This window comes from Pleurodeles waltl, chromosome 4_2, assembly GCF_031143425.1.
Source record: "Pleurodeles waltl isolate 20211129_DDA chromosome 4_2, aPleWal1.hap1.20221129, whole genome shotgun sequence".
Lineage (NCBI taxonomy): Eukaryota > Metazoa > Chordata > Amphibia > Caudata > Salamandridae > Pleurodeles > Pleurodeles waltl.
The window spans coordinates 998206124-998227416 of NC_090443.1; the positions used below are offsets into that span (position 1 = coordinate 998206124).

Genomic DNA, 21293 nt, shown 5'->3' on the forward strand with positions numbered 1-21293 from the left:
TCTTCTTTTCCTGTGCAGCAGTTCTGCCTGCATCCTGGAAGAAGATCCGGAACCTGTCTTTCACCCATTCCCACCACTCACCGGCAGAGTGAAAGATGTCCCTCATGTTCCTCCACTCTACATACGCGACTCTGAGGTTCACCACTAACTCCTCATTTTCCAGCAACTAGCAGTTCAGTTGTGATATCCCAATTAGAAAGATGGAAAACTACATTGGTGAATATTATGATGACAGCATCAAGGGAATGCCTAACATACCAAAAATTATAAAGACCTACTAATATTAGTGCAAGTTCTTCAATGTGTACCGGGATAAAAACACTTAAGAAGCATTATTACACACCAAACTTTCAAAGAATTTTTAATTCCTATGAGATTGAAAAAGAAATGTCGATAACGGACTGTATGCAGATATTTCTCAAAATATTGTGGAGAAGCTGATGTAGGTTCTGCGTCGCCGTTGTCACGTTTTTGGCCGAGATGTACTAAATTCTCAACAGTGTAGTGTAGCAACCAAACATTTTGCTGCGTTGTGTAACAGGGAGAGAGCTGGACAGCACCATATTTACAGAAATATGGCACTTTTCTCCCCTCTCCCTAGCGCCGGAGCAGAATTTTGCTGCTACGTGCTATGCACACACCATTGCACCATATAGCTAGGGTGTGTGTGTAAGTTTAGCATAGGTTTTGTACGGGAAGTGTAACCTTCATGTACAAAATGCCATGCCTAGATGAGTGGAAATGCTTTTTCTAATTTATATGTGTGCTGTACGGTGCAGCACCCATGCATCATCGGAAAAGCAGGGAGAAATGAAAACAGTTCTCTGTTTAACACCTGCTTTTCAGCAGCGTTAATTTTTGGCACTAAACCCTTTCTACTGATGTTTCAGAATATGGTTTAGCACCAAAAACCATGGGTGTAGTACGGGTACGCCCATGTACCACCCATGTAAAGCTCCCTTAAAGCAAAGTAATGCAAACCAGTGCCTCACGCTGCTTTGCATTACTTTGCCACATAAACCAACGCAAATACCAATTTGCGTTAGGTTGTGAATACCCAAAAAAGTTTAGCATTGGTTTGGCGTTAGACAAGTAATGCTAACCTGAAGCTAAACCTTTGAAAATCTGAGCCTGGGGCCCACATTTATGGGCTTTTGGCACATGGCAGCACAGCAATTCACCCTGCTGTGCTGCCCTGTGTCATGGGGAAAGGGCGGGAATGTGCTATATCTATGGCATGCAGCACATTCATATCCGTTCCCACTGCGCTGGAGCCGTTTTGGCAGCCTAGCGCCAATGTAGGCACCCTTACACCATGGAATAAGGATACCTGTGTTGCAGGCAGAATTGTTTCTGTATAGGAAGGGGCGCCTTCCTGCATAGAAACAATCCATAGAGGTGTTTTCCTCTTTCTATGTGTGCTGCAAGGAAAAGGTGGAAAAAACGAGGAGAAATAAAGATAATTTTAGGTTTTGGCGCATCCCCAAGTTTACAAGATCTTGTAACTCTGGAGATGCGTCAGAATAGCTGGGAGTTGTTTGGGAACACCTACTGCAACGCCCATGGAATGCCTACTACTTGCATCACGCATGTGCCACTTTGTGTGGTGCAAACATGATGCACGGCCCTCACAAATATGCCCCTTAATGTCCCTAAGCATGTCCAACATCTATTCTAAATGGCTCTCCTAGGGCAAAGAGGGGGGTGGCTTTTGTGTGGGATAGGAGCCAGGTGTGGTGTCCCGCAGCCCCCAGGATTATTAAATAAACACACTGAAGCGAAGCTGTAGAGCTGTGAGTTAGAAATGATGGAACCCTTTTGGTTCCCGATGGACTCCGTAGGACTGTGATGTATGTGTGTTAGCACCGAATTATGCAGTTGCACGTAGCTAAATAAAGACATGCATTAACCAGTTTGGAAGGAGGCTACAACTGGTAATGAAATAGGGGAAAAGTAGCCTGAAGATTAACAGTGCTGTCCCAGAGAGTTTGCTGCGGTCCAAGCAGACTGCTGGTGCATGCCACATGTGCCTTCGTCGAAGTACTGAGTCGATGGAAGCCTCTTACCTGGCAGTACAGATGCAATGCTTTACCCAATGGCTGCGGAGCAGGCTTGACCGGATGCCAGAGACAGGGTCATTGTTCCCAAGCTCCCGCTGTTATACAATCTGCTTGTGGTCCTCCGACACCGTACTGGAGAGTGTCTGGAGGAATTTAAAGTACTAAAGCACTACTGGCAGAGATCTCCCCAAAAAGCCCACACCCAGTGCCCTTATTCTCTGGAGGTGTTGGTATAGGTCTTAAAAGGATGACAATCTGCACACATGAAGGCATATTTAAGAAGCCCGCAGTGCCACCTTGCGTCACACTTGCATAATTTTTTGATGCATTGATGCGAATGTGGCGTTAAGGTGGGATTTCCCCATGCTATATTTAAAAAGTGGCGCAATGCTTGCATTGCGCCTCTTTGTAAACCTTTGTGCCACATTATGTCTGCCCCAAGGATAATATATGCAAGGGGGCATTCTAGCGCTAGGAGGCCTTAACAAAATGGCACAGTGAAATTTAACAGATTTACTGCCCCATTTTTTCAGTCATTTTCAACGTTTGATCTGAGAAGGCGTTAAAATGATGCACCTATTAAAATCAATGGGCCTCCTTGCACTCTGTTACACTAGTATGAAAGGTTTTGACGCTAGTGTGGCAAAACGCCACAATAGCATAAAAAATGTTGATGCTATTGTTCTAACTGCCGCTATGGTGCGCAATATGTTTAATACGGAGCAACCATGGTTTCGTTAGGTGCTGGTAAGGGGTGCAGAAAAATGTGCGCATCAGAGCTGATGCACCACTTTTTCATAAATCTGGACCACGGTCTCTTGAAGCCACAACAGTATCTAGGAGAACAGTTTGGGCTGTAGGCGAAGCTCAAGTTGCTGAGTTATTGACTGGGCAGTTTTAACATGGTATGCAACACCCCTGCCTAGTTGAGACAATCCACCGTTGTGCTAATACGTCAAGGAGGAAATTTTGGGCATATTCTTTGCAGGTGCTCTGATTTGATGAAAGAGAGAAAATGACCTTTATTAGAAAAGGAATACACGTGTCCAAGGAGACAGCCTTGTGCTTATTGAGAAATTCTTGAAATTCATGTGATTAGCAGAAAGAAAACTGTAAATGCAAAATCTATAGTAATAGTGAAAAATCTACATTGGACTAAGTATCGTGATTGCCCAATGACCACTTTATGCTCGTTTACCATAAAGTTGATTGTTTAAATGGTTAATTTGCAGTTTTAGCTTTTTAAGTTGCTGCTGTGAATCCTTATTAAGATGGTAGAGGCACTCATCATTCTTGAGGTAGTATTAAAACTAAATATGCTTGTGTGGACTACTGGGGACATGGATAATGGCCCAATGATTTGAGGCTAGATGGTCTTTATTGTGGGCACAACAGATGAGGTGGGTAAAGTTGCTTTAGCAGCTAGTATCTTGTTTGCGCAGTAAACACTTAGGGGGTCATTCTGACCCCGGCGGGTGGCGGGAGCCGCCCGCCTGGAGGGAACCGCCAGAATACCGCTGCGCGGTCAAAAGACCGCCACGGGTATTCTGGGTTTCCCACTGGGCTGGCGGGCGACCACCAAAAGGCCGCCCGCCAGCCCAGTGGGAAACACCCCTCCATGAGGATGCCGGCTCCGAATGGAGCCGGCGGAGTGGAGGATGTGCGATTCGCGAATTTCAGTGTCTGCTCAGCAGACACTGAAATTCAGGGTGGGGCCCTCTTACGGGGGCCCCTGCAGTGCCCATGCCATTAGCATGGGCACTGCAGGGGCCCCCAGGGGCCCCACGACACCCCATACCACCATCCTGTTCCTGGCGGCCGAAGCCGCCAGGAACAGGATGGCGGTATGGGGGTCAGAATCCCCATGGCGGCGCAGCAAGCTGCGCCGCCATGGAGGATTCTACAGGGCAGCGGAAAACCGGCGGGAGACCGCCGGTTTTCCCTTTCTGGCTGCGGCTGAACCGCCGCGGTCAGAATACCCTGGGGAGCACCGCCAGCCTGTTGGCGGTGCTCCCGCCGACCCCGGCCCCGGCGGTCCTTGACCGCCGGGGTCGGAATGACCCCCTTAATTTGGCAACCTTTATAGCCTATGGTTTATAAGGCTAATTTTCAATACATGTTTACAACTTGACGGCCTGGCTCTTTAATTCGCTGTATCCTTTTTTTAGGGGGCGAGGGGAGTATCTATACTTGAAGCAGTACCAGTATGAAATGGCTCACGTGGATGGCAGTGGAAGTGGACAATGGGCTTGATGATGCAATGATGAATTTTACTGTGGTTTTAATTGATAAGGTGGTTGACCATTCTGTTTTTTAATTGTAAGTTTTTATTAACTGATCAATAACATATTCATCCTCTCATTCATTCATGTATTCATTTGTTTGTTCATTCATTCAATCTTAGAAGTGCTGCCCTATGGAGGAGTTGGAGATGGCTTACAGCATGGGTGAAGACTGGCATCACCAGGATGGGAGCCTTGTTCTGAGGAGAGGTATTGATTTTATTTGAAGAACTGCAAGAGGAGTTTGTTATCCCTCAGGGATACTTTCTATTACAAAGATAAGTGATGGAGCCTTGAGGAAGCACTGGAAGGGCGTGTCTGTCATGACCAACCACATACAAGAGCTGTCATCTTATCTGTATGACATCTGGGGGCAGATTCATAGAAAGTGGCGCTGCACTGAGTGCAGTACCACTTTCCCTGCGCCCCTTAGCACTCCCCTACCGCTACCATGTGTGCGCCATATTTAAAATATGGCGCACCATGGCGCAGGGTAGGGGGAAATTGTGTCGTTATTCATGACACTACTGATGTACTCTGCAGGAGTAGCGTCAAAATGTTGGCACTACTCCTGCAGAGTACATAGGGGCCCATTCTAAAGAATGGAAGCCCCTTATAATGCCTGCTCTTGAGCAGGCGTTAAAAGTGCCGAAAAAGATGGCATAAGGAAATCTCATTGATTTCCTTATGCCATTTTTTCTGGCTCCCCTAACAGGGGAATGTCCCATATGCATACATTATGCCTGGTGCCAGCATAATGTAGCGGAAAGGATTACAGGGTGGCGCAATGCATGCATTGCATCACCCTATAAATAAGACCCTGGGATTTTGGTCTCTTTGGCCCACATTAACTTCAAAAACAATTACATTAATGTGGTGCAAGGTGGTGCTAGGGCACTATAAATATGCCCCCTGGTGTGTTTAAGGTGGTCTTCTGCTTCTACAGGCCCCTCTGCACCGATACAATGAAGTCCCTGGATAGGCTTTGTGAGCAGTGGGAAGAGGACTGAGAGCTCCAGATTCCAGAGAGTGACTGGGAGAAGATCCTGGAACATATCCTGAAGGTAACAAATTCTTCCCTGCAGGCAGCGGGACCAGCTAGCCCTAGGTGTGTATTAGTGGAAGCAGATGTCCACCATATGTTGTTGTCCTGCCCCTGCCCTGAATACTGGGTACAAACTATGTGGCCGACATCACTCAGAGGGAGGTCCTGTGCTCGTCTGGACTTGTCTGTTGCACTGGTTACCACACCCAGCCAAAACTAAAGTTAGTAATGGGTTCATTGATCTGGCCATGGTTCTGTTCCAGGAAACCAGGAGGGTCTGTGACTCCATAGAAGTGGCTCAAGCATGAAAGAGTTTGGTGGAATGTATGAGGGAGCCTGAACCTGATGAAACAGTGGCATCTCTGGAGGTGGGAAGTTAGGGTTGTGGAAGTCTGGGGATCTGAGGAGTCCTGAATGGGCAGGGATGCTCAACCCTGATGTTTCTGTGAGAGTGGGGGGTGTGTTCCCCTTCAGAAAACCCCTGAAGACCTGCCAGCCCTCACTCCCCAGACCAATCGAATACCCTACTGAATCATGAGATCAGTCCACAAGGCAGCTCAGGGAGGGTGAAGGGGGAAATATTAGGTTGTTGATGGTACCTCTATGTAATTAAATTGACTCAGCTGGTGTACTCTCTGCAATGTACTAGAAGAAGCAAACATTCTTCATCCTCGTTCCTTAGGAATTGAGAAATCCAATCCATTACCATGTTTGTCTTCCCTGGGATGTAGTCCGCTATCACCGGCATTTTGTGTTGGAGACAAAAATGATTGGCAATCTCCGCCAGGAGCGGGACCAGGTACCCCCCAATTTGTTGATGCATCTCACCAAGGGGACGTTGTCCATTTGCAGGAGAATACAACATTGAGACTTGTGAGGCTCTAACATCTTGAAAGTAAACAACCCCAGTGCCAGACCGTTGATATGTAGTTACAGTTCCATCAGTGACCAAGACCTTCTGCGGAAACCAATCTACATCTCGATTCCTAGCACCACCTGCTGGCTTTGGATTCCACAATAACATCCGTAATGCCAAACATGGCCCTGCCGTTCCAAGCATCCATCTGATCCAGCCACCAAGTCATCTCTACTTTGGCTTCCTCTGAAAGAGAGATCTGTTCCAAATATGCTAAGCCCCTTTGCAGATGGAAGCTTTTCAGACAGTGAAGGGACCAGTAAAAGAGGAGACCCGATGAGATCACCTGAACAAATGACGCTAAAAGCCCCACAATCCTGGCCAGAACCCTCAAACAGACCATCAAAGATGAGAGACATTGCCCCAGCTCCTTCTTGATCTATAAAATGCTATGGACAGGGAGTCTCAGAAGGGCTTCAACTGAATCTATCTGGAATCCCAGAAAGTCCAAAGGCTGGAAAGGGATCAGACATGATTTTAGAGCATTGATGATGAACCCTAAGTTTTGTGATAACTGAATCTTCCACTTTAAATGGAGCAGAACCTCTTCCTAATCTTAGACCATTATGATCAGATCGTCTAGATAAATTATCAGTCTTAATCCTTTGGGTCTGAGTGATGTCACAGCCACTCTCATCAATTTTGAGAAGCACCCAAGGGCCAAAGAGAGCCCAAAAGGAGAAGTGGCAAATCTGTACCAGTGAAGGTCCCAGTAGAATTGGAGAAAACACCTGTGCGGTGGAAGAATAGGTATCGTCAGATACGTATCTTTTAGGTTAAGCCTGACTAGCCAATCATTTTTTGAAGGAGGTCCGTAAATAAGTGAATGGCTTCCATTTTGAAGTGACTATAGATCACCCAAGCATTGAACTGTTTGAGGTTGAGAACCAATTTGCAACCACCCCTTTTCTTCTTCACCAGAAAGACTGTAATGACAAAGCCCCTGGGATGAGTCAATGCGCAAAAGTTCCAGGATCTCTGTGTCTACAGAGCACATTTCTTGCTGGGAAAAAGTTAGGTGTAGGGTGTCTTGCTGCCGTGATGTTCCATAGAACTCCAGTCTGATCCCTGCTCTGTCTCCAATACCCACAGGTCATATGTAATTTGTCACCAACAGGAGAGGAAATAACTAATCTTGCCCCCTGGATGGCCTTCAAAGAAGAAATAATGGGTACCTGAATATGCGGAGTCTGCATTCCCAGCTGCCCCACCTCAATAGTTAGCTCCGTGGAAAACGTCCTTGTCCCTGATGGTATCTGGAGAGATTGAAGTTGCCTTGGTTTGGGCTATTATTCTAACTTCTACTGCCTCTGGGATGGGAACCTCTGTATGAGGCCTTGCCGAATCCCGAGCCTGACGCTCGGCCTTTATAGAGTCTGGCCCTGGTAAAAAGGCTACTGTTGAAGTCCTTTTTAAGTGAGGACTGTGTCTTGTCTAGAGTTGAAAAAGTGGCCATATATTTATCCAAATCGTAACCATATAATTTCTAAACAACTGCCCATTAGCCAATGGGCCCGCTTCCGATGTCACTGGCTCTGCTAATTTGGGATCAATACGCATTAGAGTGGATCAACGTCTCTCTCATGAGATTGCGCAGTTGGTATTGCACAGCAAGCATATCGCTTGCTGAAATACATTGGAATTAAAGAAGAACCTGTCTCCTTAGTCTGAACCACCATCCCTAGGACCTTGGTTAGCCAGCTGGATAAACCAAGTACATTGTTTGGACAGCTGCGCCAGGCACGGTCAATGCCTTTTTTGGGATCCTTGGATCTCAGGCGTGTCATCAACCTTCCTAGGAAGGCAGGGATTAGGGCACTCCAAAAGCAGGTTCACTCTGACCCCTTTCTCAAAACCCTTGTGTAACCTGGAATGGACATAGTCCGCCACATCTGAAGAAGGACACCACTCCGTTGACCTCGGTGTATAACTTCCTCTGGGTTGAAATCCAGGAGTTTGTCCAGGTGGCCCTGTGGCTCAATGAAGTGGATTTTGCGCTTACATTTCTGCATTTGCAGGGGAGACTTATTCTGTGAGAGGTCTGATTTAGAGGATAGAGATAAAGCATCATCTTGAGGAGCATCAGAAAGTGCCAAAGTGCTAGAAGAACCCTGAGGGCCCAAGAGCCCATAGCCATGACCAAGCAAAGCGTCCTTTGCAATCTTGTTTAGGGCCTTGTTGTGTGGCTAAGATGGGTCAGCCATGTTAAAAGAGATGAGCTGGGTGAATTACTGAGATCCAAGGATCCTCACTCATTTCTCAGAGCTCATAGAGCTTTAAAAGATGTCTGACTGGTTGCGAAGTGAAAGCCAAAGCCTTAGTGACAGACTCCTGAACAGAGTTATCTGTTGCCTCCACAAGCTGCTCTTCCAGGTGGTATTCATTTGTGTCATCTCATCATACTGATCATAGCCCTCATATTCTCTTTGGAAATAACCTGCCATGACAGGAATATACTAGCACCAAACCGTGTGTCACTCAGGCAAACAGAGGAAGTAAGATGGGGCAGCCCCACACAGGCTTCAGTGCAGTACAAGTCTAGAGTGCATGCAGGCACTATAAACCATCCTTTTACAATTGGAAGGAGCAGCTTGTGACCCTTAGAGCCCAGCTCTAATTGTTTATTTCAGCCCCAGTAGGGTGTATGAGGAGACTGCAATCATGCGCTGGGTCGTTGCATCGCTTTACACTGAGCCGCGCTGCTTGAAAAGACACGGGTACTAGGCGTCCGCAATAGAATGAGAACTCTACACACTTAGGGCCAGCTTTATGAAAAGTGGCGCTACATTACATGTAGCACCACTTTTCTTGCAGCCTCTTGCGCCCTCTTACCACCACCATGTGTGCGCTGTATTTAATAGACGGCGCACCATGGTGCAGGGTAGGGGCAATAATGCTATTGTTGTACTGTTAAGGATTAGTACCAGCTAATTTGCCAGGTAAATGGAGGCACAATTTAGATTATGTGTGCCTCATAGATTCCACTGCACCATTTTTGCAGGACCCTAATGGGGGAACGCCCCCCTTGCATACATACTTTTAACAGATTAGGTCCCCAGCTTTGAGTAGTGACTCTGTGGGGGGTCCCGCATTTCAATAATGATTCAGTGGGGGTTCCTGGGTTCCAGTATTGATATAGTGGGGGTCCACAGAAGTTAAAAGGTTGGGAACCACTGACGTAGAAGTTTGAATCGAACATGAACAAATTTGGTATTCGGTATTTGGTATTCGCCCACTCGTTTCTCAAAAAAGTTAGTTTTTCCTTCAAGGGATTTATTCTCTATAAAGTGAAATCGATTTTCCGCTTTGAAGTCCTTGATAAAGCCTAGCTCTAACAGCAGTCGATCTGCTACAGATTCAGGCCCTCATTCTGACCTTGGCGGGCGGCGGAGGCCGCCCGCCAAAGTCCCGCCGTCAGGTTACCGTTCCGCGGTCGAAAGACCGCGGCGGTAATTCTGACTTTCCCGCTGGGCTGGCGGGCGGTCGCCTTCAGACCGCCAGCCAGCCCAGCGGGAAAGAGGCTTCCACGAGGAAGCCGGCTCGGAATCGAGCCGGCGGAGTGGAAGCTGTGCGACGGGTGCAGTTGCACCCGTCGCGTATTTCACTGTCTGCGCAGCAGACAGTGAAATACTTGTAGGGGCCCTCTTACGGGGGCCCCTGCAATGCCCATGCCAGTGGCATGGGCACTGCAGGGGCCCCCAGGGGCCCCGCGACCCCCCCTACCGCCATCCGGATCTCGGCGGTCCGACCGCCGGGATCTGGATGGCGGTAGGGGGGGTCGGAATCCCCGCGGCGGTGCAGCAAGGTGCGCCGCCGCGGATGATTCAATGGGGCCGCGGTACACTGGCGGGACCCCGCCAGTGGTGCCGGTCCGACCGCGGCTTTACCGCCGCGGTCGGAATCCCCATTGGAGCACCGCCGGCCTGTCGGCGGTGCTCCCGCGGTCCTCCGCCCTGGCGGTCAAAGACCGCCAGGGTCAGAATGACCACCTCAATGTATTGCTTCATGAAAGTGCAATTCATGAATCAGGTTTACAGACCAGGCCTCCGTCAAAAACTCCCGTTCTGTCCTGACAGCATTGGTGATGAGCTCCATCACTCGTATCTCCGATGGCTTCTTTAACAGGTGTTTGAATATGAGACATGCAAAATCAGTGCAAATCCTCATTTCTGCTGATCAGCTTGTTCGAAAATTTAACTCTTGAAATCAATCGCGTTTCTTGAGCCAGAATATAGGTGCAAATGAGCCGGAGAGGAATATTCCCTCTACTGCCGCGAATGCCACCACACTCTCACCATATGTAGCTGGTCTGTCTCCAATCCAGTGCATAGCCAGTCAGCCTTCTTTCTAACACAAGGTAGGGTTTCAATGGAATTGAAGAGAAACTCCCTTTCTTTGGAATTCTTAATGTATGTAACAATAAGGAGACTGTACATTTCGGAGTGAATCTTCTCCATGGCAATTTGGAAACCATAAAAGCATCAGCAAAGCCAATAAGACGTGCCTACACAAGAGCTATTGGCTTTGGCAATATGTTTTGCCATGTTGTACACCAGTGTAGCTGCTGTTCAGCATTGATAAAAGTTAGAGGCATGGAGTGTCAGAGTGGAGTGGAGGAGTAGAGTAGATTTGTTGGCATGTTATAAAGTGGAGTAGGAGGAGCATAGAGTCGAGTAGAGGGGAGAAGAGTTCAGTGGTTCAGTGGCAGAGATTGTTGTAGAGTGGAGTGGAATAGGGTGGAATGGTTGGAGTGGATTGAGGTAGTGGGTTGGATTGGATTGGGTTGGAGTAGAGTGGGGTAGATTGGATTGGGGATGAGTGGGGTGGATTGAGTAGGGTAGATTGATGTGTGGTGGATTGGATTGGAGTGTGGTGGATTGAAATGGGATGAGGTGGATGGGATTGGGGTGGATTGGAGTGGGGTGAATAGGAGCGGGGTGGGTGGATGGATGGAGTGGATTGGATTGGGTTTGAGGTGGACTGGATTAGAGTGGGGTGGGGTGGATTGGATTGGACCGGGTGGATTTGATTCAATGGACTGGAGTGGGTTGGATTGGACTGGAATGGGGTGGATAGAATTGGAGTGAGGTGGGTGGGGTGGATTGGAGGAGGGTGGGCTGGGTAAATTGGAGTGGGGTGGGATTGGATAGAGTGGATGGATTGGAGTAGAGTGTAGTAGACTGGAGTGAGTGGGGTAGATTGAAATGGGGTGGGGTGGGTTGGAGTGGGGTGTATTGAAATGAGGTGTGGTGTGTTGGATTTGATGTGGTGGATTGGAGTGGGGTGGTTTGCATTGGGGTGGGATCGATTGGAGTGCAGTGAGGTGGATGGAATGGATTGGAGTGGGGTGGAATGAACTGGGATGTGATGGGGTGGATTGGATTTGGGTGGGCTGGATTAGAGTAGGGTGGACTGGAGTGGAGTGGATTGGAGTGAGGTGGATTGGAATGGGGTAGGCTGGTTGCATTGGATTGGAGTGTGATGGATTAAACTGGGATGGAGTGGGCTAGATTAGAGTGCAGTAGGGTGCAACAGAGTGGGGTGGATTGGATTGGGTGGGTTGGATTGGGGTAAAGTTGATTGGACTTGGGTGGATTGCATTGAGGTGAGATGGATTCGATTGGTGTGGGGTGACTGGAGTGGTGTGGACCAGAGTGGGGAGGACTGGATTGGGGTAGACCAGATTGGGGAGGATCAGATTGGGGTATATCTGATTGGGGTGATGTGGAGTGGAGTGGAGTGAAGTGAGATGGATTGGATTGAGTGGGGTGGATTGGTTTGAATGTGGTGGATAGGTGTGGAATTAATAGGGTTTTGGTCTGGATTGCATTGGGGTGGGGTGGGGTGGATTGGATTGGATGAATTGGGGTAGGTGGATTGGGTTGTGGTGGATTGAAATGGAGTGGGTGGATTGGAGTGGATTGTGATGGATTGGACTAAAATGGAGTAGATAGGATTAGAGTTGGTTAGATTGGATTGGAGTCTGATGGATTGGATTGGGATAGTGTGGGGTGGGATGGACTGTAGTGTGGTGGGTTGGATTAGAGTGGGTTAGACTGGAGCAGGGTGGGTTGGATTGGGGTGGGATGGACTGGAGTGGAGTGGGGTGGGGTGGGATGGACTGGAGGAGGGTGGATTGGACTGGAGTGGGGTGAAGTGGACTGGATTGCGGTGAATTGGACTGGAGTGGGTGTAATGGACTGCAGTGGTTTGAAATGGATTGGACTGGAGTGGATGGGGATGGATTGGATTTTAATGGGGTGGATTGGATTGGATTGGGGTGAGGTGTGTTGGATTGGAGTGGGTGGATTGTGGTGGATTAGAGTGGGGTGAATTGGGTTTGAGTGTGGTGGACTGGATTGGGGTAAGGTGAGGTGGATTGGATTTGAGTGGGGCAGGTTGTTTTGGATTGGAGTGGGTTGTTTGGGATTGGGACAGGGGGAGAGGTGCAGGTTGGGGTGGCACAGGCTGTTTTGAATTAAAGTGGGGCAAATTGGACTGGGGCAGATTGAAATGGATTGGAGTGGGGCAGGTTGTTTTGGATTGAAGTGGGGTAGATTGATTGGAATTGGAGTGGGGCAGATTGGAGCGGGCAGATTGGAGCAGGACAGAGTGCTTTGGATTGAAATAGGGTGGATTGGAGTTGGACAGATTGTTTTGGAGTATAGTGGGACAGAATGGATTTGGGAGGATTCGAGTGTGGCCAGTTGGAGTGAAACAGATTGAGTGGGGCAGATTTGAGTAGGACAAATTGTTTTGGATTGAAGTGGGATAGATGGGAATGGGGCAGATGGGAGTGGGGCAGATTGTTTTGGATTAAAGTGGGCCAGATTGGAGTGAGGTGGACTAGAGTGGGGCGTATTGTTTGGATTGAAGTGGGGCAGATTTATTTGGGTTGCAGTGGGACAGATTGGAGTGGGTCAGATTGTTTTGTATTGGAGTGAGGCAGATTGTTTTGTATTGGAGTGGGGCATATTGAAGTGAGATGGTGCAGATTGCTTTAGATTAGAGTAGGGCGAATTGGAGTGGGGTAGATTAGACTGGAGTGGTTTGAAAGGATTTGACTGGGGTTGGTGGACTGGATTGGGGTTAGTGGTTTGGATTGGAGAGAGGTGGATTGGTGTGAGGTGAAGTGGGTGGATTTTGGTAGATTGTAGTGGGGTAGATTGGGGTCCACAGCACAATTATGTGTTAAAGAATCATTTCATAAATAACACATAATAAAAAAACAACATCGGATTGCAATATTTTGAGAAGAGCGCCCCACAAGCAAAAACAAAATAAAACATGAGTGGAACATGAGAAAAGACGAGTTGGCAAAATAAAAGAAAGTTAGGGAAAACTTTGCTGTTGTGTTTGTCCTGCTGGGAATGTTTTTGCCAGTCACAAGCTTCTGTTTTCAGGACACTAGAAGTTAAACAGAACAAAATAGTACCTTGATTACTTTGGGAGCAGTGGACAGGCACCGATTAAGTTAAATCAATCAGTGATTGTTGCCTATGCGACACAGAGGAACGGAAATGATGCTAGGCCTGAAGTGGATGCAGTGTGAGGTTGTAAAGAAGAGTGCCATGCAAGACAACAAATGGTAAGTGACAGGCTGGCTCCAAGCCCTTTATTGTACACAACAGAATCTCACAAGCGAGACACATACGTTAGTGCATGCACTCTGGTTTTTGGGCTGAAACTTTTTTTAGTTGGGCTGAATTTGAGCTTGAACTTGGACAGAATTGGACTTGAGATGGGTCTCAAAGGCCCATATTTATATGTTTTTTGCATCACATTTGCGTCATTTGTGTACTCAAAAGTGGCGCAAGCTCACAATATACAATTAAGCCCCTGATTTATACTTTTTGACGCAAAACTGCGCTATTGCAGTTTTACGTCAAAAAGGTTAGCACTGACTAGTGACATTTTTTAACGCCAATCGGGTGTCAAATTTATACTTTGATGCTGGGTGGCACAAAAAAATGTTTAGAGTGATTTTTTTACCACATTAACCATTGCGCCTTGTTCTAAGGCAAAATGACCATTAACAGAGGAAAAATGACTCTAACACAGTTGACGACATGTAAATATGTCGCAAAACGGAAATGCACCATTTTTGCCTGCAATAGCTTCAAAAAAAGACGCTAACAGAGCAAACAGTGCAAAGGAGCCCCAAAATGGACCCCACGAGCCTGAAGAGACCCCAGAAAGACCCCATTCAATCAGGAACCAGCCAGCAGGAAACAGACAAGACCCAGGGGAGGGAGAAGAAAAAGAGGAAGCGTCGTTTCAGCGCAGAGGAGCATGAAATACTGGCGAGAGAGGTGATGGAGCATCAATATCAACTCTTCGTCACCTCTAAATTGCCAATTGGAAGGAGAGAGGAAATCTGGCAGCAGATTGTGGATAACATCAACAGTGTGGCAGAGGTCAGGAGAACTGTGACTGAGTGCAAGAAACACTGGCATGATTGCAAGAGAAGGACCAAGGAAAAAATGGCATGGAACAGGAAGGCAGCACTACAAACAGGAGGTGGGAGTCCAGCACCGCAAGAGGACATGGATGAGATGGAGGAGATGGTTGCAGCGGTAATCCTGGAGGAAATCATCACAGGGATACAAGGATAGGACAGCGCAGAATACCAGAAGACACCACAAATGCAAGATGGGGGAAATATATGCTTAAATGTCAAGTGCAAGAAGGGGGAGGCATATAGGACTCACACAATGTATGTCAAAGGAGCACAGAGGGATACAATGCACATTAAGCAAGTTGCACCCTGCCAACGTAAGCTTACCCATGTACCTATGCTTTGGGAGTGCCATGCACCATTGACACATACACAACCTGGACATATTAAGAACACCAGGCCTAAATACCTACATACATAAATGCAGCACATGGGATGGATGGCATGTATAATCACTGTGCCACTGGTTGGGACATCACAAAATCCCTTGCATGTAGTCACATCAACATCACTAACTCGACCAAGACCTCAGAGACCAGGTAGTCAGTCAACACAATTCCAGGGGTTACTACATAGTGTTGTCCCTTGCTGTAACATTTTGCAACAGCCTTGCCTCATTGCCCGAAAGCATGTGTGTTGCATCTCACAGCATACTAGTCATTGCAACTGTACCAACAGTACCCAGGCATGTGGCCGTAGCACCACCACACCACACTTAGACAAGACATCCACATGAGGCAGCCATCCCTACATCACGCAGGCAGGGTGTCCCCTGGGTGCATGGAACTATTAACTCAACATGTGCTGGGGGAATAGCAGGCTGGAATGGTATCATTGGTAACATGCCACTACCATGACCAACTAAACTGAAGTTGTGTTCAACCACACATATTGATGCTGAACTGAAATGTGCCACTTCAGAAAATATGTACCATAAATAGCAAACAATAGGTCACAACAGTCAGAAGCTGAGCCAACAACTTTGTGGACACAACCATGTCAGACACATGGGACTGGGGAAATAAACACACACATACAACACATGGGATATGGCTGTCACATAATGGCGGTTAATTCCACATCAAAAGGTGGGGGATGGTACATGGGCAAGCCCGGTGTTGGAAAGCCTGCCAGTGCAGTGTATCCTTTGCATTTGGCAGTATGAGTCTCATGTTGGGATGGTGGCTGGTAATACGGCTGCACATGGTAGCTCTATGGGGCACTTACTAGACATTATAATTGGATCAAATAGAGACAGTGCCAGTTGTGGCCTGCATTGGGTGCAACAGGACACGCTGCACTCAGCCCTGCAAATCAGGCAGTGGAAAGGGTAAAGGGCCAAGGTATGGGACACCCTGCACTGCCCATGCCAAGTGCTAGGATGTGCAGGGGCCCCCAGGGGCCTACCACACCACTTCACCAACAACCATTTCATGGGGGTTACCCCGCCATGCAAAGGCTGGAGGAAAGGTGAAATCATACCTGGAGGGTAGTGTTGAACGTATCACTAGTCTGGTGTCACAAGACAGATGCCATAGCCAGTCTGAAAGCTGCTGGTAACATGCCGTGTCCAGGCCATTGGGCCATGGGGCATTACACATTGACAACAGTTGCCACGACCACCTGTGCTGCAGGGGGTGAACAATTACACAGTGGCAGTCAATTGCCCCTTGGACTGATGCACATGAAATATGAACTTGCCTCAGGCCCTGACCTGAGTACAACTCATGTGAATTGGCAATGTCCATAGACACATTTATCATCAGGCACTGTCACATACAGTATGATGTACACAGCAGAAATGTTATACACATATTGCCCATCTCTGGGTTCAACCCAGTGTTTTTGTCACATGAGCTGTACTGTCACCATGCTGCACTCATGTATCATTGTGCAAGGAGGGCTGCAATGATGGGGAGGACATAGGTGTTTAGTAAGATACACAACCTACACAGACAGGAGTTGAAACAGTACTCTGCCAGGGCCATGAGTGCAATGCAAAGTAGCACACAAACACAAATGACAACATGAGGAGACATCAATGGCAACAAGAGCACAGTGTCCTGACTATGGCACCCCTGGGGTGGTGCAAGGTCTCAGCACAGCATGGGTTTATGTGAAACATGTAAGACTGGGACATGTGAAAATTGGCATGTGTGGTGCTGTGGCATGAGCACAGCAACACACATTGCACGGCCTCACCATGCAAATTGATGCAAAGGGAGGATCGGACAAGATAGGAGGGCTTCAAGACACAATAACGATAGACAGTACACTTAGAAATATGACACAGCCAATAGTGGCAACTGGGCTTCCATTCATGCAACATGCAGGTGGGGCATAGGGCTGTAGACTGCAGCTATGATATACTAGAACAATCCTTTGGAACTAACGGGTGCATCATAGTTTCCTAGTGCCACTGGAGCGTCACTTTCAGTGATGCTCCTGTGGCGCTAAGCACTGCGCTGTATTGACATGGTAGCGTTAAGCCACTTTTTGTGACATTATTTCACCTTGTAAATACGTAGCCTCCTGATCATGACTGTGCGTGGAAGGTAGTGCAATGGGTGTTGCTGTGGGAGTGCCACAGCAACACACATTAAATTTAGATGCTACCTCAGATAAATGGAATATTGTAAACTTGAGGTAGGGCCAAACCTATTACGCCAGCCCTAGGGGTGGCATTAGCAGGGTGCAACGAGGAGGAATATATGAATACCTCCTTCATTTCTGATTTTACAATGTGTGCTGCATTCTGCAGCATGCATAGGAAGAGCAAAATGCCAGAAATGATTGTTTATGAGCGTGAAGGTGTTCCTTCATGCACTTAAACAATCATATGTAAATGACGATTTGGTTCTTCTGAGAGTGCTGCATTCCACAGCTCACACAGAAGTGCCAAAGCGCCATTGGTGATTCTTAATGCGCAGGAAGGGACACGTTCACGCACATAAACAGTCACACCCCTCAATCCTTGCACGATGATGCTGGCAGCTGAATTTTGCACCAGCATGGGGGAAAACACAGGCGTGGCCCGTATTCACTTACATACAGTGCATCCTTGTGTCACCAAAGTGAAGCTGTGCGGTGCTAAATATTTTTGCACAGAACAGTGCTGCACCACATTTACATCAACCTGGGCCTATTATGACAATGAGCCTGACTTGTCAACTGCCACAAAACAGATAGACTGATTTTACACCATCTCATTGCAGAGGGTGATGGCTTTCCTGCAGATCTGCCTGTCCTGGAGTACCCTGATGACATGGATGACTAGCTGGCAACTATCACCCAAGAGACCCTCCAAGAAGTGCTTGTGAACCTGCAGACACCACCTCTAGTCGCAAGGAGTATTGAAGTAGCAGACATCCCACAGACCCCAGTCAGCACCCCAATAGTACAACCTGCCAGCACCGACACAGCAGTGGACTCTGAGAACCTAGTCACCAGCTTTGAGAGGACAGTGGTAGGAGTCCAGCATGAGCTGGCCAAGGAGGTGTGGGTGGGGATGTAAACGATGGCAGCAACCCTTGAGGGGATGCGGACATGCATGGTCACAGCAACAGAACAGACTGCAGCCAACCGACGCACACAATCCCCAATGTGTGGAGTCCAGGAGTGTCTGAGGGACATAGCTGCTGCAATAAGGGGGAGGCCACAACAACTGCCCTCCCAAACTGGCAGCAGTGTGCCTGAGGCCAGTAAGGACTCCATGCACTGGGAAATGGTCTCCCTCAGGGCAGACTTGGCTGCCTACCACAGGGATGTTGCAGCATACTTAAAAGCCAGCAGCTTCTTCTTGCTGCAGTGATGCCATATATAGTGCCACAGATGGCAGCTGCCGGGAATTGGGAGTCCACATCTGCAACCATTGAGGTGTGTGTGGTCCCCTCTACCTCACCACTACCACCATCAAGGGTAGAGGAGGCACCACACACATCGGAGGATGAAGATATGGAACAGATCATCTTCACCCATAGGAGTTCCCGGTAGCACCAGCCCATGCCACATGGGCAGTGTTTTCCTTAGTCCTGTGCTTTACATCATGCCAGTGTTAGCACTCTGACAGATATGCACTCCTCCTCAACACATTGTTGAGGTTTCTGCTATTGACTGCTATTGTCCCTAACTTTCAATTTGGCAATTTATGTTCTCCTGCACTGAAAGACATTTTATCCAAACATGCCCCATGACATGTCCATCAGTCCTGGATTTGTGTTGTGTCCGAATTGGATGGATTTCACGAATGGGGTCACAGACCTTGTCATTGTATATACTTAGTATTGTTACACTTGTAAATAAACACCACCTACACAACCAGAATGTTTATGTGAGTTGTGACAATTCTACTATGCCTAGTGTTTGTGAAGTGTGTAACATGTCTTAAGTCACAGAGTGTCAGTACAAGAGTGCATGAATATGTGCACACATATCTATGCACCTGGTACCTACATGTTGTACATCGATATTGTCCTCATCCCCTACAAGCAATTAACTGAATATGTGATACAGGTTGAACACATGTATGCTACACCCACTACATACTGCAAGAATGGGTGTGAAACAGTAATCATGCAATATCGTCAGCTGGGAGTACCATAGAACACACTGGTGTGAAACAGAGGGACTCAGACTCAGCCATTATTGCCACTGGTCAGTTTAGCAAGATAGGAATGATATGTAGGCTGTTGAAAAATGTCACATAGTGCCCAACATTCCAAAACAAACTCATACAATGTCAGCTGAATTCCCACACCCATCCTGTCCTATACATGGTCAACATAGTCAGCTTGAATGGGGGGAACACTGGATGGCAGCTGCACATGTAAGTATATGTGATGTAGCTGCCAATGTGACAGCTCAGTCATAAGGAGATGTTGAACATGTCAAGAGAGGGATTTGGATGCAGGACAGAGTCCCCAGGACAATACACAATTTGCACTGTATACCTGTGGGAAGACCCTGAGACCCAAGCATATGACATATGAAGTAAGGGAGTACCCAATAATATTTATTATGATAGTGAAATAAGTAAAGAAAATACTTATTAACACCTATCCTAATCTAACCTATCCTAACTGTACATAACCCACAACAGACCCTAACTACTCTATGCTACACTTACCTAACACATTTATCGACACACTCTAAACATTCCACCCACCCTTTTTATATCACAGGACACATGCAGGACAACATACACTAAACTACACATTTACTAACTATGACTAAACAAATATATATTTTTGGGGTATTTTATTTTTTTATAAATTGTTTGTATTTTTATTTGTTCATAAACATATAATAGCCCCAACATCACAAGCCCCACCAACCCACCTTCATAGTAAAACATTAGAAGTAGAAAACCCACTCCCATACCTACTTATCCTAACTAACCCACTAACCTATTCTAACCTACAACTACCCCCCTAATACCCACAACAAAAGAGGAGGGAGGAGAGTTAACTTGGGAGGAGTCACATAATGCCATTCAGAGGTTGGCACTTTCAATCTTTTCTTAATGTTCTTAAGGGCCTTGATATTCTTGGCCACCTCCTTTTCAACGGAGTCCAACCTTTGGAGGACCTGTTGTACATCGCTCTGTATATCTGTTATGGCACTCATGTCCATGGCAGCAGATGTGGTTGGCTGTGTGATGGTACAAGAGAGTGCAGTAGCTGGAGCAATATTTATATTGGCAGCTGTGGGCCCCTGCACAGCTGTGGTTCTTGGTCCAGCCTGTGTGGGTCCCCCCTGGCTGAATGCACACCACTCACCAGTGGATCGCTCTGAGCGATAGCTGCGTGCCATCCTCCTGAACCCAGATTCCACTGCCAATATGTGCTTACAGCGCACTGCCCTCTTCTGAAAGGCACTGGGTTGGTCGTTATTCATGTTGGTAGCTGTTGAAATGAGACAAGGAACGATCAGTGTCAGCATTGTGTGGGGTATGTACAGTAAATTAGCTTACTCTCTACATCGAATTGCACATGCACTCCTACTCACAATCCGGATGATACAATGGACCTGATGGATGAAACGACAACGCTGCCTTAGCATAATTTCCTTTACACCATAGCCCCCCACAACAAGATTAGGTAACAAACAAAATTAGATCTGCTTAGACTTTGTACCATGTGAGACAATGCTAAGGCAGTGCCAAATTCACATTGATCAGGATAGCTATTCCTCTTCATATGTGTCAAACTTTCTAACAACCATCACATGCCAGCGTGATCAATATGACTGTCACCTACAGTGTGAGCATCACACCTACCTACAAAGTTATTGTTCCCATCCCCTGTGCCTCAGGGGGTCTGGCCATGCAGATCAACATCTCAACTGTCCAATCATTCACCAATGCATGCCCACTCATACATGGAATCAGGGAGTGGACCATAAGTTAGGTGATGACAAAATATGAAGCTGGTATCCATAAGTCTATCATTTCTACATTCATGTGTCCAGGTGTAGACACCCATCAATACTTGATCAGCCAACACCATTCCTCACACACCCATAACCATGCCAG

At 47.3% G+C, this 21293-nt stretch overlaps 1 pseudogene; it reads right to left on the bottom strand.

Moving 5' to 3' along the window:
- Positions 1–350: 350 nt before the first annotated feature.
- LOC138293970 (ribonucleoside-diphosphate reductase subunit M2-like) overlaps positions 351–21293 on the bottom strand; it is a 29725-nt pseudogene continuing 8782 nt past the window's right edge.